The following is a 19958-nucleotide window of genomic DNA, read 5'->3' as shown; positions in this document are numbered from 1 at the left end:
GCTAATTTGTTCTACTAAGAAGATAAAATTGTCTGTGAAAATTTTGCTGGCAACTAGCAAAATAGCAGAGACTCGAGAAGCGGCAGAATCAGACAGAGATGGACTGTTGGGAGAGCAGGTGGCAGGAGCTATATACGCTGCCTCTTGGGTGCAGGCGTGAGGCAAGCTTGGCCATTTGTGGGTAACCTTGGGCCAGTCACTCTCTCGTCCTTCAGACAGTGAAGCTGAAGAGCATGATCTGTAGGCTCCAGGGCTGATCGAACCTTCCAAATCTGAATTCCAGTCACGTAGCACATCGTGCTGGGGAGGCAAAACAAGCCCCAGGTAGCTTCATCTAAATGAAAATCGTGAACGCCATTGGGTACGCAGAAACACAGCAGTACGTTCATTGGCAGAGACTGTCACTCTTATTCAGTGCCTCACATTTATACTCCCACATTTGTTCTCCTTGCTTCTAAATTAGTCTGTAAAGACTTTTTAAAAGATTAGCTGGTTTAAAGCCACATTTGCAAAAGGAGCTATGTGGGCCAGCACGCAAATCAGACACATGCTGGTTTTATCTCTTTGCCCAAAAGAAAAGCAGCGGTCTGGACTTTTTATGTATAACCATAATCAAAGTTCGTCTTTCTCTTGTTTAAAATATTATTTCGTATAAACATAAAATGAGCATCATTATGTGCACTGTTTCAAAATAATCTTTCAGATTCGCCTGTAGTCCAGGAAGCTAAGACTGCCTCCGAATAAGAAAGTAGTAAGTGTCAGAAAGAGTAAGCCTTAAGCAGGAAAGTGCAGTTTCATGGAAAGTAACATTGTTAATGTTAGAAACCAACAAAACTATGAGTTTTAGATAGCGTAGCAAAAAGGACACACCTTTTTTTTTAAGAGGGAAGAATTAATAATAAATCCTGTAAAATTTGAACAAGTTAAAACTGAAAATGTTTTTGAGTTACCAGCAGATATTGTGATGGACACTGCCCACAGGCATTTAAATGGCTGCCCAAGACTCCAAAATCTCAAGATTGTCAGTGTTTATTTAGCATGTGCCAAAAAAAAAAAAAAAAAAAAAAAGTGGTGCCTAGAAGAGCCTTAGCTTAGAGTCAGTCTAACTCCCATTAGAGCAGTGTGAATGATAACTCCCATTTAAAATATTATTATATTTGGCCAGGTTTCAGGTTTCAGCCAAGGTGTGTCTGCCGCTAGACACCTCTGCCATAGACTGTGCCAGTGAGTAGGAATTGGAAAATGGGGTTACCAGCAATACAACTAGGGAAATTGAAAATAGATTCAGCATTAGTTTCTTACTGCTTTGATAACAAATTTCCTTGAAAATAGATTCAGCATTAGTTTCTTACTGCTTTGATAACAAATTACCACAAATGTAGTGGCTTATGACAACACAAATTAATTTCCTCACAGTTGTAGAGACCAGAAGCCTGATAGGGGTCTCGCTGGGCTAAAATAAAGGTGTCTTCAGGGTCACATTCCTTCTAGAGGTGCAAGGGAAGAATCCATTCTCTTGCCTAGTTGAGCTTTTAGAAGCTGTCCGCATTCCTCGGCCTGTGGCTCTTGCACCCTCAGAGCCGGCAGTGCTGAGCCGAGCCCTTTTCACACAATCGTCTCTCTGGTCCTCATCTGCCTCCCTCTTCCACTCTGAAACACCCTAATGATTACCTTGGGCCCACTTAGATGATCCAGGAAACTCTCCCCATTTTGAGGTCAGCTTATTAGTGAACTTGTACCTGGTAACTTGAATGTTTCCTGTAGAAGGAATCACAACCATCCAGAGGAGGACACGGTGGAGACCAGAAACACACAATGAGTGAGGGCAGTTAGGGCTAGTTTTGCCGTGGGGAATGGCAAAGTGAGCTGTGCAGGAACACACAAAAGAATGTGGTGTCATTCAGGCCTTAGAAGCCTCCCACCCTGGGACTCAGTCAGATGCTTCAGCCCATTCATAGCATCTACTCAGGAATTCCTCTCTGTCTCCTAAGGAAATAAATATAGGCAAAATAAATGCAGACAAACTACATACACAGATATATGTCAAATAATTTTGTATAATACCCTCAAACTAAAAAGAAGGCAATAGAGAAATGATAAAACATAAATTATGATGTACCCACATAATGGAGTATTAGCCAGTTATTAAAAATTTATATTTATAAAACCTTTATCACATGGGAAAATACTTGTGTTACAATGTGCTTGAAAAAATCAGGATACAAAATTATGTATTTGTCTTAATCTCAACTATGTAGAAAACATTTGAGTTTGCAGGTCACCTCAAATGCCTTTTCTGTAAAAGAAAAACTGGAAGGAAAAACAATAAAATGGCAATAGTGATTCTTCTGTGGTTGGAATTATTGATCTTTCCTTTTTTCCTTATTTTATGTACTATCCCATTTGTTTTTTTAGAGAATGATTAAATGTTGTAAGGCCCAAGTGAGGCTGGAGACTGTACATTTTTGTGGTTTTGGTCTGCATGGCTCTGTGAATTTCCTTGGTAGCACAGAAAGGCCTGTGCAGGAAAAAAGGAGGCCGATGCCGGAGAGGCAGGCCACAGACTGGGAGAAGGTATTCGCACATTCTCTCTGTGTCCCTCCCTCCCTCTCTCTATGTATGTATGTATCTACACATGCACACACATATGTACGCACAGACTTAAATACATAAATATATACAAATATAGATACATTTCCAATAAAGGAATGAAATCTGGAATATATAAAGAGTCCTATCTGGCTGGGTGCAGTGGCTCACACCTGTAATCCTATGACCTATCACTTTGGGAAGCCGAGGTGGGTGGATCACCTGAGGTCAGGAGTTCGAGACCAGCCTGGCCAAATGGTGAAACCCCATCTCTACTAAAAATACAAAAAATTAGCTGGGCGTGGTGTGGGCACCTATAATCCCAGCTACTTGGGAGGCTGAGGCAGGAGAATCACTTGAACCTGGGGGGCGGAGGTTACAGTGAGCCAAGATCACGCCACTTCACTCCAGCCTGGGCAAAGAGCAAAAAACTCCATCAAAAAAAAAAAAAAATCCTATCTATCTGTCCATCTATCTATCTTTCTATCATCTATCTCTATCATCTATCTATCTAAAGAAAAAAATAGCCCAATAAAAAGCAAAAGACAAATAGGTACTTCACAAAAGAGGATATCAAAGTAGCCAATGGAAAGATACTCTTCATTAGTTATCAGAGAAATGAAGATTAAAACCACAATAAGACATCACTACAGCACCCACTAAATGACTAAAATTAAAAAGAATGACAATATCACATATGCAAGGATGTGGAGCATATGAAACTTCTACATGAATGCTAGTAATGTAAACTAGTTCAATCACCCTAGAAAAATGTTTGGCAATATTTACCAAAGCTAAGCATACATATGCCCTGACTTAGAATTCCACACCTGGATAATATTCCAGAAAATTGAGTGCTTGTGCCTCCCAAAAACATCTTTAAGAATGTTCATAGCAGATTTATCATAATAGCACAAACCTGGAATCAACTCAAATGCCCAAGATGGTGCCCAAGGTAAATTGGTATATCCATACAAGGGAATACTACACAGTGATAAAAAGGAATGAGCCAATATTCAAAACATGGTTGAATCTCACAGACATAATATTGAATAACAGAAGTCAGATACCAAAGAAGATACACTGTGTCAGTCTACTTATGCCTGTCTATGAGGTTTAACAACAGGCAAAATTAGTCTATGATAATAGAGGTTGGAATAGTGGTTAACCTGGGGTTGTCACGAATTGAAGAAGCACACAAGAAGGCTTCCTGGGTGCTGGAAATGATCTAGATCATGATGTGGATGACGGTGGTAGGGGATTAATCATATGTAAAAGTTCAAGCTACACACTTAAGATGTGTGTCCTTTAGGTCAGACAGACTCTGAAAACAGAAACCAAACCAATCCTTGCCTGCACACAAACAAGATTTACCCAACTGTAAAACAATGCAATTTTATGCAATTTATCAGCCATGATAAATTTCTAATAGAAATATAACCTCCCAGCCTCGGCCAACACTAAGCCAGAGCTATTTAATGTTCACTAAACCTGAGATACCTTCCTACAGATCAGTAAACTGGCCAGATCAGATGTATAGTATTTAAATTAGGAGAAACATTCCAAAAGGGAAAATATAGAATGCCTTGAACTTATTCTGACCTAAGTCTGCTTGATTTTGATTTATTTATTTATTTACTTACTTATTTTTATTTATTTATTTTTGAGACAGAGTCTCACTCTGTCACCCAGGCTGGAGTGCAGTGGCGTGATCTTGGCTCATTGCAATCTCTGTCTCCTGGGTTCAAGGAATTCTCCTGCCTCAGCCTCCCTAGTAGCTGGGACTACAGGCTTGCACCACCACGCCTGGCTAATTTTTGTATCTTTAGTAGAGATGGGTTGTCGCCATGTTGGCCAGGCTGTTCTCGAATTCCTGACCTCAGGTGATCCGCCCACCTTGGCCTCCCAAAGAGCCAGGATTACAGGCATGAGCCACCATGCCCAGCCCCACTTGTTTTTTTAGTCTGCCATCTATTTTACAAAAAATTCTGTAACAGGCCGGGCGCAGTGGCTCACGCCTGTAATCCCAGCAATTTGGGAGGCCGAGGCGGGTGGATCACCTGAAGTCAGGAGTTTGAGACCAGCCTGGCCAACATGGTGAAACCCCATCTCTATTAAAAATACAAAAATTAGCTGGGTGTGGTGGCGCACCCCTGTAATCTCAGCTACTCAGAAGGCTGAGGCAGGAGAATTGCTTGAACCAGGGAGGTGGAGGTTGCAGTGAGCTAAGATCATGCCACTGCACTCCAGCCTGGACAACAGAGTGAGAGTCTGTATTAAATAAAAAAAAAAAAAAAAAAAAAAAAAAGCTGTAACAATTTGTGAGAAAACATTCAGAACCACTGAAAAAAGGCGTGATAATAAATGCAGAAACTCGCGGCTGTTGGAATTGTCCTGAAGATAGTTAATTGCTGGTTAGAGACAAAATGCACACTGCTGCTTGATTGTGTACACAAAAAATGTACCCACCTGGATGTTGTGGTGACAGATGATACACATAAATGACAGGCAAGAAAGTAGGAAAAATAAAAGAGAGCAAACAGGCCCTCAATGCCTGCCTAAATGTTAACAGAATTTCATAGAATTAGAACAAAGCATCAGCACTAAATGATGTGCATAAGAATCTGTAATCCTCAGACCATATTTGCAAACTCACGTGAAAAATGGAACTATGATGTACCCCCTTTCCAAGACAAATCTGGAACAATGAAGCCTAAAACACAGAAAATGCCTAGAAATGCCACGCAGAAGTCAAGAGCTTTGGAGTCGTGTATGGAGTTGGACATTTAGTCTCACTGTGACCTTTGGGCACATTCCACAAAAGTTCTGACCTTCATAAAATTCCCTCACAGAAGTTCAAATGGGAATCTGTGAAAGCAAATAATGTAATACCTTTTTTTTTTTTTTTTTTTTGAGAAGAAGTTTCACTCTTATTGCCCAGGCTGGAGTGCAATGGCACTATCTCGGCTCACTGCAACTTCTGCCTCCCAGGTTCAAGTGATTCTCCTGCCTCAGCCTCAGGAGTAGCTGGGATTACAGGTGCCCACCACCACGCTTGGCTAATTTTTGTATATTTAGTAGAGACGGGGTTTCATCATGTTGACCAGGCTGGTCTTGAACTCCTGACCTCAGGTGATCCACCTGCCTCGGCCTCCCAAAGTGCTGGGATTACAGGCATGAGCCACCGCACCTGGCCCTATGTCATATATTATAGGCACTAAATGAACAATGGGTGTCATGATCGTATTTGCAGATTGGAAAGATCCATCTTTGTGGGTGGTGCTCTTGGAGGAAGTGGGTGCAAGCTAATCTTCCCTAAGATCTAAGCGGCAGGGAGATACCGTCTCACGTCTAGGATCAAAGATCAGTGTTACTGGTCTGGGGGTGGATATGGGGCATTGAGAGAGTTCATACCCGTCATTAATGTTCTCCAAAGAAGAACGCAAAACCATCTGTTCAGAGGAGAACATGGTGCAGACCGGGAACACACAGTATGTGAGAGCAGTTAGGGCTACTTTCGCTGTGGGCAATGGCAAAGTGAGCTGTGCAGGAACAAAGGAAATAATGTGGTGTTTTTCAGGCCTTAGAACCTTAGACGCCTTCCCACCCTGAGACTCAGAGCCTTCAGCTCATTCATTGCCATTAGCTCAGGGATTCCTCTCTGAATATCTCCTAAGGAAATAAATTAAATATAGGCAAAATAAATGCAGACAAATTATGCATACAGATACTTTTTTTTTTTTTTTTTTTGATACGGAGTCTCGCTCTGCCACCCAGGCTGGAGTGGAGTGGCACGATCTTGGCTCACTGCAACCTCCACCTCCCGGGTTCAAGCGATTCTCCTGCCTCAGCCTCCCAAGTAGCTGGGACTACAGGCGCGTGCCACCATACCCGGCTAATTTTTGTATTTTTAGTAGAGACGGGGTTTCACTATGTTGGCCAGGCTGGTCTCAAGCTCCCGACCTCAGGTGATCCGCCTGCCTCAGCCTCCCAAAGTGCTGGGATTACAGACGTGAGCCGCTGAGTCTGCTGCATACGGATCTTGTCAAAGAATTTTGTAGAACACTCCCAAGTTGAAAACAAGACAATAGATAAATGGTTTAAAATAATAAATCATGATGTATCACATAATGGCATATTAGTTATTAAAAACTTATATTTATAAAAACTACATTATCACAAGGGAAGATACTTGTGTTATAATGTAGCTGAAAAAACCAGGATACTATCTTGTGTATTTGCCTTAATCTCAACTATGTAAAAGCCATTTGAGTTTGCAGGCCAGCTTGAATCCCTTTTTTGGAAAAAGAAAAACTGGAAGAAAATAAAATGCCAACAGTGATTACCTCTGCGGTTGGAATTATTGGTGATCTTTCCTTCTTTCTTATTTTATGTACCATCCTGTTTGTTTTTCAGGAATGTTTAACCCATTTATGCTGGAGGTTGCAATATTTTTGTGTGAAAAATCAGACCTTGGCCATGACCTTGAGCAGTAGGATGTAAATAACTCCCACAAGCTTAGCATTCCAATAATGGAACACTAGGCATTAATGGGCTCAAAGTAGTAAGGCCCAAGTGTGGGTGGAGACTGTATTTTTGTGGTTTAGGTCTGCATGGTTCTGTGAATTTCCTTGGCAGCACAAAAGGGCTTGTGTAGGAAGAGAGGAGGCTGGTGTATGGTTGGGGTTTCAACCAGGAAGGTGTGGTGGGGGGGGACCAAGGGATGAGGGCACTGGGGGTGCTGGTAAGAGAGCAGTCAAGGGATGACCATGAGGCCAAGGGTTAGGCAGGGTGGAGGCTGGAGAGAGATGACTAGTGAGAAATGAGCAGTCGGAGCAGAAGATCCTTGGATGGGGGAGGAGCAGAAGTTTAGGAAACAACGGGATCAAGACTAGGGTGGAAAAGAATTGGGAAGAGAGAGTGGGTGCGGTCTCATGCATTTGAGGTACAGCAGTTTCAGGGTCATCACAGGCCATGGTGAAAGTTCATTGATTAATAAATATTGATCCAGCAGCTATTGTAAACCAGCACCGTGCTAGGTGCTGGATACAGATACAGACCCTACCCTCCTGGAGGTTGTGCACTAGTGAGGGACTCCAGTATGGAATAAAAAATAAACGACTCCAAAGTGTAATATGTTCTCTAAAGAAGAGGAGTAGGAGGGAAATACAGGTCAGGAAAAAAAGACCAAAGGAAGTATCATTGAAGCTAAGACCTGAAAAATTAGTGGGAGTCAGCCAGGTGAAGGGTGGGGGCAGCTGGGGCTAAGCCCTCAGGGCAGGAAGAAGCTTGGGGTGTTCACAGAACTGGAAGAAAGCCAGTGTGGCTGAAGTGGAGGGAGCAGAGGGTGGTACTGAAAGGAAGCCCAAGAGATGTGGTCCTCTTAAGGAGTCTGGATTTCACCCGAACTGCAGGGAAGCCAGGAAAGGGTTTTGAAACAGGGAAAGGACAGGGTCCAATCCCCATTTCTGGAGGAGGATGAGAGGGATGGTGGCTAAGATCTGGGTATTCCTGGACAGCCGCCTGCAGAGAGCCCCTCAGGAGTAGGGTCCCTGTGGCCTCTGGCAGTGAGGCAGCTCAATTCGACCTCTGCCACCACAGCTCACCTGGGCAATGGGCCTGTTGAGATATTGTTTCTTCCTAATTGGTTCCTGGCTGGCCCTTGACTCCAATCCTCTCCCCAGGTAGGGATGTCTGTGCCTATGGGGTCTGTATTTTCTGAACCCAAGTGAAGACAAGCAGATTGAGTGTCTGTGAAGACCCAAAAGTAGAACCCTAGGGTGAACACTGTGCTGAAAATTGTCCCTGCTACCATCCTGGGTTAGAAAGCACATTGCCTTTGACTTCACCATCTTCACCTCATTAATTACCAGCCTCTGGTCTGACTAAGTGAAGATTCAGGACTGATGATTAGCAATGATGATGATGGTGTTGGGAATAACTGAGTGAAGAAGCAAATGTAAATATTTTTAAGTGTAAATATCAAAAGTGTAAATACTCTTGCTTTCTGAGATCCCAAAAGATGCCTTTCCCTGAGTGCAGGAAGGGCTGATATTCCTTTCTTTTCTAAACTAAAAAATATTTTCAGTTTGCAGAGGTAGACATCATTTTCAGAAAGGCAGCTTTGCCCAGCCTTAAGTGCAGATTAGGGGTTCAAACCCTGGCTCTGCCACTTACTATCTGCATGCCCTTGGGCATGGTACTTGCCCTTCTCATGCTGAGTCTCCTCATCTACCACATGGAGATAATAGCAGCATCTCGGTTGCAAAATCAGGGTAATGGCAGGTCTTAGCTCAGAGGGTCTGCTGGCAGGTGGATGATTTAAATGAGTGACTATTTGTAAATGGCTTAGATCAGTGCCTGGTTATTTGATAAAAGCATGTTCCCAGTGAGGTGCAATCTATTTAGAAGTAGCACGGTCTTCTTTCTTTTGGCTTGTCAATGAGGTTCTCCTTCTCTGAAAGGGATGTGTTCAGGGGTAGCTGAGAGATTTTCTGGAGCCTCAAAAAACAACCAACCCCATGCTCTTGGCTTTCTGGTTGTCCATGCAGGCTGCAAGAAACACTATGTGGGGTCTATGTTTCTTTTGCACCTTTGACAAATCCTTACTTGAACATTTTAGTCTTTTCTCAACCTGGCTTCAAGGCTTAATCCAAAAGGCATTAAGGAGGGGAAGAGCCTCCTTGACTGCCAGCCACTTGGCAGGGCCCTGGGAACCAGAGCTCTCACCGGAAGGTGAAAGTCCCAGGGGTAGGGGAGGGGCACTGTTTCTTTCCACATTTTTAAAGCATGAAGGTGCTTGCTCTACCAGGCTCCAGATAATTTTCCATTTTCCCAACCTATTCACAAAATTCCCCACCAGTTTCTATTTTGAGTGTTGACACCATGTTCTCGGCCTTAACTAATCACCAGGAACCTCGGTTTTTGTCTTCTGAAAACCTCCAGGAACTTCAAAAGCCACCCACAGAATACAAATAAAGCCAGAGGTTTAAGATATTCTGGAAACGAAATTCTTAGGTAGAAAGGCAGTTTATGGAGTCCATAAATATTTAGTAGTTAGTTGCAAATAGTTAGTTGCAAAAACTAACATGATTTTGAAGAGCAACGAGCAGAGGCTCAAGGTGGGAGAGGAGAGGGGAGTATAGTTTTTGCAGTTGTTCAGTTTAGTTTGAGGATTTTGAAAAAAACAAACACACAGACACCCAACAAACTCGTTGTCTCTGATTGTCATGAGTCACCCGTTCATTGTGAATGCAGGTTATTAGTTTGGGGGGTTATAAGGCTGAATCACTATTTTTGTTCTTTTCATACAGGGAACTTAAAGCACTTAACCATCAAAAGAGGCTTTTACGTGAATAGCTTGTGCCCAAGGGATAACATTAAAAATTCAAAAAGGAAACTTCGTTTGATATGCCCAAGTAAATGGGAAACTGTCTTGGGCCTCGTTTCGCTCGACTCTTCTATCTGGGATTTTGACCCAGTTGAAAGCCACAGGTGGAGAGAGCTCCTTCCGGGGTCCAGGCCCGCTCGGCCTCCGACAGGGGAGCAGCGCGGCTTTTCCAGGCCTCCAGTGTGCTCGGCGCTAACCGTCGGACCCAGCGTCCCGCGGAGTAGCGCGGATTCCGCGTGATCCCCTCGAAACAATGCGGACCTCGCCGCTCATTCTGGCGTTCGGTGACACCCGAGAGTCCCCGTCTGACGTTAGCATCATCTCTTCCAGCCCGGGCTGAAGGCGTCCCCTGCGGACTCGTCGCGGCCTGGGCTCCCTGCTGGGACGCGACTCCCGCGCCTCTCGCCTGCCTGGCCCTGGGCGTGCACCGCCGGGGAAGAGGCCGGGACGGGGTCGCCGGGCTGTGCCATCCGCAGACCGAAGCCGCGGCTCGGGCTCCGGAGGAGATTCGCTGGGCGACCCCCCAAGGCAGCTCCCTCCGTGCGCAGTCTCCCTAAATGGACCAGCCCTGTCTTTACAAGAAAAAGGATTTTAAAAAAAGAAGAAAGAAAGAAAATAAAGAAAGAAAGGCGAGCGCAGCTGAGACGGCATCAGCTGCCTTTCTTCCCACACTCGCCGGTGTCACACCCATGAATCACCTCCAGACGGGGCGGCAGCTTCCCTAATTAGCCTGGAGACGCTCAGGACCCACACGGTTATAAAACAACAACAATAACAAACTTTTACTTTTATTCAAATGCACACTTCCTTCCCTCGGCGCCCACGCCCGCCGCAGGCCACCGACTTCGAGGGCGGATCCGGAGGTGACCTGGAGTCCCGGGTCCCTCTCCCCGACGCGCGCGGGTGCCCTGGGCCAGTCCCGGACTGACTTGCCGCCCGCTCGGGGTCTCCGGTGCCCCCCGGCCCTCCCGGAGCCCCGACAGCGCCGCTGCGCGGACAGGCCGAGGCGGATCGGGAGCGGCGTGGACTTGGGAGGGAGCGCTGGGCAGCCGGGCCCGCACCCCGATCACCCTCCCGCGGGGCGGCCAAGGCCCAGGCCGGCGCCTGCACCCCCCGCCCCGAGGTCTCGGCCCCACTCCGCCGGACCAGCTGCGGAGGCGGCGTTGGGAGCTGCGCGCCGCGGGGGAGGTGCGCGCGGCGGCCGGCGAGGGGAGCTGAGCGGCGTCCGCCCCCGCCGAGCCGAGCGGAGCCGAGCGGAGCCGGCGCGCCTGCAGCTGAGAGCTGGGAGCTGGGAGCGCGCCGGGCGCAGGGCCGGGCCGGCCGCGGGAGGGTAGTGTCAGCGCCCGCGTCCCGGTCTTCGGCCGCAGACCCGGGCTGTCTGGAGGCCGCGCGGCCACCTGCTGCGTCGCCGCGGCTTTGGGCTGGGGCCAGACGCGCACCGCGGCGGGAGCAGCACCGGCTCGCCGCACCCCGCGGAAGGTGCCCTTCTCTGCGCGTCTCGCCGAGCCCGGGCCACGCTCCTGTGCCAGGTACCTCGAGGGGTTTGAAATCGCGTGGCCCAAGGCAGGCGTGGGTCGAAGACGGGGTGGGCGTGGGGGCACCGGGCGGAGGTGGCGCGGGCCGGGGCTAGGGGGTCGAGGGCAGAGGCCGTGAAGCCAGGGGCGCCTCGGACCCGGAGAGGCGCCACCCCCGCCGCCGAAGCCCTGGGCAGCTCCTGGGGCCGAGGGGGAGCGGGACGCGCTCGTGCAAGTGCCCAAAGTTTCCCTTTGCTCACTTTGCTGGACCTAACTTTCCATTGTGAGGCAAAACCAGCAGTTTAGGCGCCAGGAAAATCAAAGAGGAGGGAGAGAAGGTCCTGCTCGGTTCAAATTGTTAGCATACGAGGTCTTTATGCCCACTGTCTCCACACGCCGTTGAAGGGGAAAGGAGTGGACACATTCACGAACTGCCTTATGCTTTAGGTGATGGTTTATTTAACAGGTTTTAGGCTTTGATTACACGCCACCTGGGAGGGATTCTGGAGTTGATCTAAGAAGTGTTCACATTTTTAATCAACAAATATTTGTTGAACAGAAGCTTCATCACAGGCAAAGATTTGGTATGAAGTTCACATGTGATCAGAGCATAATAGTCACTTGTTTTTGAAATGCAAGTCAGAAGCAGTGCGGCTGTGTGAATTTGACTCCGTGTAGGTGCGAGCCGCCTGCAGGCATCAGGTCCTGTTGACAATTTTGAGCCAGGAAATCCAAGTGGAAGACAGGCAGCTGTGTTACCCTTTTAGAGCCAGCTCACACCTTCCCAAACTGGTCTTAAAGTATCCTACTAGGTTATTGGAGCCTGCAGGCTTCCTTCATTTGCATATACCATAGACTAGAATCTGTGTAGGCCCCTGGTATTTTCCCTGGAGCTCGGTCCCACGGGTGCACGCCTGGAATGATGGAGCACTGTGGTCATCCTAAGAACCTATTGAGGTTATAAAATTGTGAGGGGAAAGATATCTAGAGACAGTGTCGTGTCGTGACATCAGGCGTCCCTGCTTTGGAGCTGGTGGAGAAGGTTGAGCTGGGCTGGTTTCTGGGCTCTGCCCCCATGCTGTGCCATCTTGGAGTCTGAGGCAAGAGGGAAAATCAGGAACACTGATCCTGTCTTTATTTAAAAGTGTGAGATTTTGTACATTATGGATTTTTGTATTTGTTTTGATGTTTTAAAATATTGTAATGAGGCATTTATCTGACTGCATTTTTGGTACCCCCTTAAATTTTGTGCCTGTAGTGAGTACCTGGCTTGCCTGACTCTAATTCTGGACCTCCTCCGTGAGTCAAGTTCTTATTCTCTAAGCATCTGTTTCCTCACTTACAAAATAAAGTGTACCATCCATGGATGCTGCGCAGCTCAGCTAGTGCATAGGATCAGTCATGTGGGGCTCACTAACGGGTGGCTGTCCTGCTGGGATCACTGCTCTGCTTGGCCCTCTTAGGCTAGTTAAGATGAGTCTTGGCTGGGCGCGATGGCTCACACTTGTAATCCCAGCACTTTGGGAGGCCGAGGCAGGTGGATTGCCTGAGGTCAGGAGTTCGTGACCAGTCTGGCCAATGTGGTGAAGCCCTGACTCTACTAAAAATACAAAACAAAAATAGCCAGATGTGGTGGTGCGCGCCTGTAATCCCAGCGACTCGGGAGGCTGAGGCAGGGGAATTGCTTGAACCAGGGAGGTGGAGGTTGCAATGAGCTGAGATGGCACCACTGCACTCCAGCCTGGGCAGCAGAGTGAGACTCAGTCTCAAAAAAAAAAAAAAAAAGATGAATCTTGACCAATCTCAGTGCACCATTCAGGGAAATGAGAGCAGTGATAGTGCTATGGTTTGAATGTTTGTGTCCCCCCAAAAATTCATATGTGGATTCCTAATCCTTAAGGTGATGGTATTAAGAGATGAGGCCTTTGGGAAGTGATAGGTCATGAATGGGCTTGGTGCCCTTATAAAAGAAGCGCAAGGAGCTTGCTCGTCCCTTCCACCACGCGAGGACACTGCGAGGAGGCGCCTTCTATGAGGAACGGACCCCCACCAGACACCCAACCTGCCAGTGCCTTGATCTTGGACTTCCAGCCTCCGGAACTGCAAGGAATAAATGTCTGTTGTCTATGAGCTGCCCGGTTTATGGTATTTTGTTATAGCAGCTGAAATGGACTCAGCTGGCCAGCCCTCAGGGATGCTCTCGGTTAAATGAGAGAATAGATGTGAAGGTACCAGGCCTCCAGGAGGGCGGGTTTTCTGTGATGTCCTGGTGAGCCTGGATTTGACTTAGCTGCCTTGCAGCCACTGGCACTTCCCCTGCAGGCTGGCCTCGTGCCTTGTCATGCAGTTGCTTGTTGTGCACGTAAATACTGCTTGTTTTGCAGGTGGACTCTCTGGGTGGAAACCTGCCCAGGGTTTATTGTGGAAGGGTGCAAAATTTTGTGTAAGTGAGCTTGATTTTGCTGTCCTTAGTGAAGTCCCTTGGTTCCCTTTTTGGTATACTCAATTCCCAGTGCATGGTTCTGCTTTTCTAGAGCCTAATTCAATGGTATTATTTCAGTCACTATTTAGCTTAAAGGTAGCTTTGTCCCTGGAGAGTCAGTCTCTCAGTCTCTCCAGGTTACTCCTCGGGGACCCCTTTTCGCTACAAGTCACCCCTGGGCACCAGGAGAGGGTTGTAGTCCCATCAGAGCTTGAGGGGAGTGGCCCTGACTGGTCATCTGGTCCTCTTGCGGTGCCGCAGTGAGTCCCTTTCCCCTCCACACGGAGCCTCCGGCTCACATTTCCATCATTGTCCAGCTGGTGTCCCCAGGGTGAGCCACAGCGGGAACCTGGCTCTTGCATTGGCCCAGAGGTCCCCATGCTCTGAGGTCTCTTCTGGGCCCCTATTGGGCACCTGGGAGCCCGCCCAGGTTGCGTGGAACCGTGCTAGGCCTCCATTTCTACTGTTCTGAGCTCGGCCTTCCCAGAGTTCCCACAGGAAGCAGGACAAGAACACCCCCTCAGCCCCACCCCTGCCCCTCCAGGGGTGGTGCACAGCAGTAGGTGCTCAGTGCCTGGGTTCATGTCCCAGACCCAGAGGGGATTTCTCTACCTGTGGGGCAGGGCTGTTTCTTAGGTTCTGTCTTCTGTCCTCTGCACATCATGGCTTTGGGGAGAGCTCTAGGCTCCAGCTTCCAGGCTTTGCCCTTGATACATAAAAGGAAGTTTAAAATATCTCTGTATTCACCACTGTCCTGGGTAAAGTGTGCTAGGCCTTTTTATTACCTGAAAAAGACTGGGAGAGCCGTCGGGGCTGCTGGAGACTTCAGTCAGGGCTGGGAGAAGGCAAGGAAGGAGTAGCTGGCAGCGGCGTTGGGGGGATCGAATGGCTTTCTGCGTACACAGCCCGGCCCACTGTCATGGGGATGGGCGTCTTCCAAACCACCGTTCCTATTTACGCTGTTGCTGCCTCGTCATCAGAGCAACCCCCCATGTGCTTGGCACTCACTACAAGCCGGAAAGGTCCGAGTCATAATTGCTGCTTCTGGTGAATAAGATGAGCCCTTGTCAAGCCTGCACATGCAAGCCCAAGCCCTGGATTTAGTTCACACTGGATTTGGAAGGGGAGGTAATCAGGGGAAGCTTCTTGGAGGAGGTGGGACTTAAAGTAACAACTTGGCCACACGGATGTGAGATGCAAGAGAACCGCCTTTGAAAGGGAGACAGGCCGGCCCGGCCTGGTGTTCACAGGCCCACCTGTGGCTTGACGCTGGCTGGTGTCGCGCTGATCTCTTCCGTTGTCTAGATACTTGCAAACACCGGTACTGCTGGTGTCGCCTGTGGGTAGGACAACACAGACAGCCAGCGTTCAAAATCCTTTTGTTTTCCCCAAACTGAATGGAAATCAGGAGAATTCTCATCAAATAATGCTCTTTCTAGATCTCTGTGTCTGGAAAATAATTTCAAAACTTTAGGTCAGATTAAGAGTCCTTAAGACACATTTATGATTTTGACAAATTACCTTGAAGATATTTGTATTGCTTTTAAGGGGGTCTAACCCATAATCCTGAGCCAAGTGGATAATGAACAAGAGATGCTGTTTCTGTCAGTGCCCAGTGAATTTTGCAGTGAAATGATGGGAAATGATAAGACAGGCATGTGATGTAACAGGGCACCCCCTTAGCAGCATCAGCCCCCAGCTTTTCGCAGGCTCAGATACCATTCTGGAGGAGACTGCTGGTAGGAAGGATTCTCAGACATTTTTCTTATGATCTGGGTATCTGTGAAAGGAAATTATGGAAGTTCGTTTCAAAAAGTGCAGATGGAAACGTATTTATTTGCTCAGACCTCCTCCTGGCTGTGGTGTGTGGGGCTGGTTTTTAACTATGTGTGTAGTTGAAGAACTTCCAGAAATATTTGCCTTAACCTCTGAGGTCCATACACCAGTGTCTCCATGGTTTCTGCCCTCAAATTCTCATGTCTGTGGGAAGCACCAGAACCATTAGCTTGTGGGGTGTGCAGTTCCCAAGAAACTACTCTCAGAAATACTGCCCCATATGTGGGAGGAGAAAATGTCAGGGAGATTGCCTTCTTTTTAAAGCAGTTGGTCCAGTCAAGGTCAGGGGAGTCAGGCTCTGGTGTCTTTTTTTTTTTTTTTTTTTGAGACAGAGTCTTGCTCTGTCGCCCAGGCTGGAGTGCAGTGGCGTGATCTCTGCTCACTGCAACCTCTGCCTCCTGGGTTCAAGGGATTATCTTGCCTCAGCCTTCTGAGTAGCTGGGATTACAGGTGCCTGTCACCATGCCTGGCAAATTTTTGTATTTTTAGTAGAGACGAGGTTTCTCCATATTAGCCAGGCTGGTCTCGATCTCCTGACCTCAAGTTATCCACCCACCATGGCCTCCCGAAGTGCTGGGATTACAGGCATGAGCCACCATGCCCAGCCCAGGCTCTGGTTTCTGCTGTGCTACTTAGAAGTCCTGCAACCTCAGTCACCCCTTAGATGGGGTGGGGGGTGGTAGACACACACACACACACATGCACACAGACACACGCACGAGCATTACATGAGGTGCTGTATGACAAACATAGAAAATGCTCCATAAATTATTTATGGGTATTACTCTCTTATTGTCTTTCTTATAAGAAGGTTAAAGGGCATTTGTTATAACTACCAGTTAGGACCCCCACTATTAATGTTACCTAAAGCAATAAAGGGTCCTTCCACATCTGAGATCTGATGGCATTTAAGGAAAATGAGCATAACTGCCATACACAGTGTTCCTGAGCACAGCTGCCGGTGGAAGCTGTCATGTGGGGAACAACCTTGATGCAATTTAGAACACACAGAGAGAAGCGAGGGGATGGAAGAGGGGTAGGTGACACGGGACAGGGGTGGGGCAGAGATGGGGTAGGTGATATAGGTAGGATACGGTGGGGTCAGAGATGCAGTAGGAGACACAGGACAGAGGGTGGGGACAGGGATGGGGTAGGGGACACAGGACAGAGGGTGGGGACAGAGATGGGTAGGGGACACAGGACAGAGGGTGGGAACAGAGATGGGGTAGGGGACACAGGACAGAGGGTGGGGACAGAGATGGGGTAGGTGACACAGGACAGAGGGTGGGGACAGAGATGGGGTAGGAGACACAGGACAGAGGGTGGGAACAGAGATGGGGTAGGCGACACAGGACAGAGGGTGGGGACGGGGATGGAGTAGGGGACACGGTACAGAGAGTGGGGATGGAGATGCGGTAGCTGGAAAGCATCCGTGTGTCCCATCTTGCTCTGCAGCATCCGCCTTCCCCACTAATGTGTGAGGAGAAGGACCTGACTTGAAGCACTTGCATGGAGGCCATGGATGGGAGGTGCCCTGGGCCAAGACATACGCCCCGTCCTGTTGGAGAGACACGGGGATGGTTCCGCCCTGCCACGTCTGGGCTCACGAGTGTGTTGAACAGCCTTGGATTCAGAGGACCAGAATTGGGTCACCAGTGGGGAAGCGAATTTTGAGGGAATATCAGGTTCCTCTAGGTAACTGGTCCCGTGCATACGAATGTATCGTGGTATCGAGCACCTTTTCCATGTCGAATGTATCGTGAGTCTTTGCTGCCCAGCTGCCTTGGGTCCATGTGGCGCTTCATGAATACTAGGTGTCTTAGAGCTCGCATCTCCTCCTCTGTTTGGTACACACCTGCTCTACTTACTATTTATCTCTACTTGACATATCCTGTGAGATTCACCCATTGCGTTTGTTGTTTTTTTCTTCAGAATTGAATGTTCCCAAACAATTTAACAAACGTCCCTTATAGAAGACACTAAACTCGTCCCTGAGAATGGGTTTTGAGATTGGGCATGTTTTTGTGAAGCCATCATCCCATCCGGATGGGGGAGCCTGCTGTGCCTGGGGCATTCTGGGACCAGGTGTGGGTCTGTAGAGGTTCGCGAAGCTTTGCTTACACTCACTTCAGGTCCACAGACACTGAACTGTGTGCTCAGGGATGGTTTCTTCCCCGGGCTCCTCAGGACAGAGACATGACCAGGGAGGCGGCTCACCCGTCCCACTGTAGATGCTGCTTGGAGTCTGGGGCATACTGGGCTGCTCTCCGAGCTCTTGGTCTGATTACAACTCCGCGACTACACACAAGGTCTGCACCAGACAGGTAAGGGAGCAGGTGTGGTGGGCAGAGGGGCCACACCAGGTCCAAGGACGTCGGCCCAGACCGTGGCTCTCGGGTTCTCTCCCTTCTGTGCAGGCGGCATGGGAAATACCGCAAGCGCTCTGAAGCCCCGTCTCCACTCTTTGCCTGCTTTGTAACCTGGGTTTAACCCCTCCCTCCTGGCTCCGGAGTTTCTGTGATCTTGCTTTAATACCTTCATTATTGACCTTTCTTCCCCAAGGAGGGGTATTAAGAACTTTTTTGTGGATCTTTTCTGCATGGAAGATTTGTGACTTTGAATCTGCAGCACTAGCTTGGCCAGTGGAGGTGAGAAGGGAGAAGAAATGGGGTGTTTTCAGGGGTCAGACCCACTCCCTTGAGGTCTGAGTCACAAGACCCACTCCCTTGAAGGTCTGAGTCAAATGGCCACACCTCTCCATGGGGCTGGGTGATTCGGTCTCTGAGCTGTGATCATTTCTACAGGAACTGAATTCCATGTAGTTTTGGATGATTGTTGGGTGTCAGCTACAAGCTCCATTGGAAATCACATTCTGAAATTATCATGTGTTAGTGCTTCCAGTATGCTCTCTGGTTGAAAGTGGCATTTTTATAGACAAATACAAGCATTTTAAAGGTTTGAGTCACTCGCTTTGTGAGGCTTGGCCAGTGTTATCTTGTTCTCTTCACACCCTTTGTGAGCCAAAACAGATCTTTAAGTTGAGGTGTGCTGGTGCAGGGGGCTTCTCTGGTACCACATTCTAGAACAGAAATGACTGAGTGAATTTTGTGGACCTGCGTTAGCCTCTCGAGTAGCTGGACCCTCGGTAGGGGAGGAAGCCCTGTAGACTGGACATGGCCAGGCCAGCCAGCAGGGAGGACCCAGCAATTAGCACGGAGAAGGCTGGTCAGTTGTCTGGGGCTCCTAACAGACTTGAGATTTCCCTCACCTCAGTCAGGCTGCTCTTTGGCCACAGTGTTACGTGGCTCGAAGCTGGGTGCTGCAGTAACTGTCTCTACCGTCAAGCTTGGGGGTGGAACAGGAACGGATCTCTTAAAACATTTGGGGCAGAGCCTTCCGAACTTCTGTCTGCGCTATACTGACTATACATACATACATATATGAGCCAACGTACATATTTACCCCAAAGAGGTAATGTCTGTATTGTTTTGTGAGCTGCCTTTTTTTTTTTTTTTTTTTTGAGAAAGAGTCTTGCTTTGTCTCCCAGGCTGGAATGCAGTGGCGCCATTTCTGATCACTGCAACTTCCACCTCCCGGGTTCAAGAGATTCTTCTGCGTCAGCCTCTCGAGTAGCTGGGATTACAGGCACGCACCACCATGACTGGCTAAATTTTTTTTGTATTTTTAGCAGAGACAGGGTTTCACCATGTTGGCCAGGCTGGTCTTGAACTCCTGACCTCAAGTAATCCACCTGCCTCAGCCTCTCAAAGTGCTGGGATTACAGGCATGAGCCACTGTACCTGGCCATGAGCTACCTTTTCAGAATGAATGGTACAAGTTGAGCCTCTTTTCCACACTACTAGATTATTAGATATTCTTCGTTTGCATCCATTCTCAGGGCTGCAAGAAATCCCATTGTAGGGATAGGTTCCAGTCCGCGAGCCTTCTCTGGGATGGATGTTTAATTAAGTCATTTTCAACCATTTGCCAGTTAGTAACATGACGATACACATCCTTGTCCGTTTGTCATTTAAAATTGTGATGTTTTGTGCATCATGGGTTTTTGTATTTTTTGCGCTTTTGTCTGATGAGTGCCTTTGCGTACTGTCTCCTAAGTAGATTTCCTGTGTATATACCAGACTCCTTC

General features: G+C 48.0%; 1 protein-coding gene across 3 annotated transcripts in view; it reads left to right on the top strand.

Moving 5' to 3' along the window:
- The first annotated feature begins 10174 nt into the window (after positions 1 to 10174).
- Positions 10175 to 19958, top strand: part of CRACDL (CRACD like) — a 144238-nt gene continuing 134454 nt past the window's right edge. For all 3 annotated transcript variants that reach the window (XM_054475682.2, XM_054475684.2, XM_054475681.2), the window contains exon 1: positions 10175 to 11508. The gene's annotated coding sequence lies outside the window, so the exon portion shown is untranslated. The remainder of the gene's footprint in view (positions 11509 to 19958) is intronic.

This window comes from Pongo pygmaeus, chromosome 12, assembly GCF_028885625.2.
Source record: "Pongo pygmaeus isolate AG05252 chromosome 12, NHGRI_mPonPyg2-v2.0_pri, whole genome shotgun sequence".
Taxonomy (NCBI): domain Eukaryota; kingdom Metazoa; phylum Chordata; class Mammalia; order Primates; family Hominidae; genus Pongo; species Pongo pygmaeus.
This window is presented reverse-complemented; position numbering and strand designations above follow the sequence as displayed.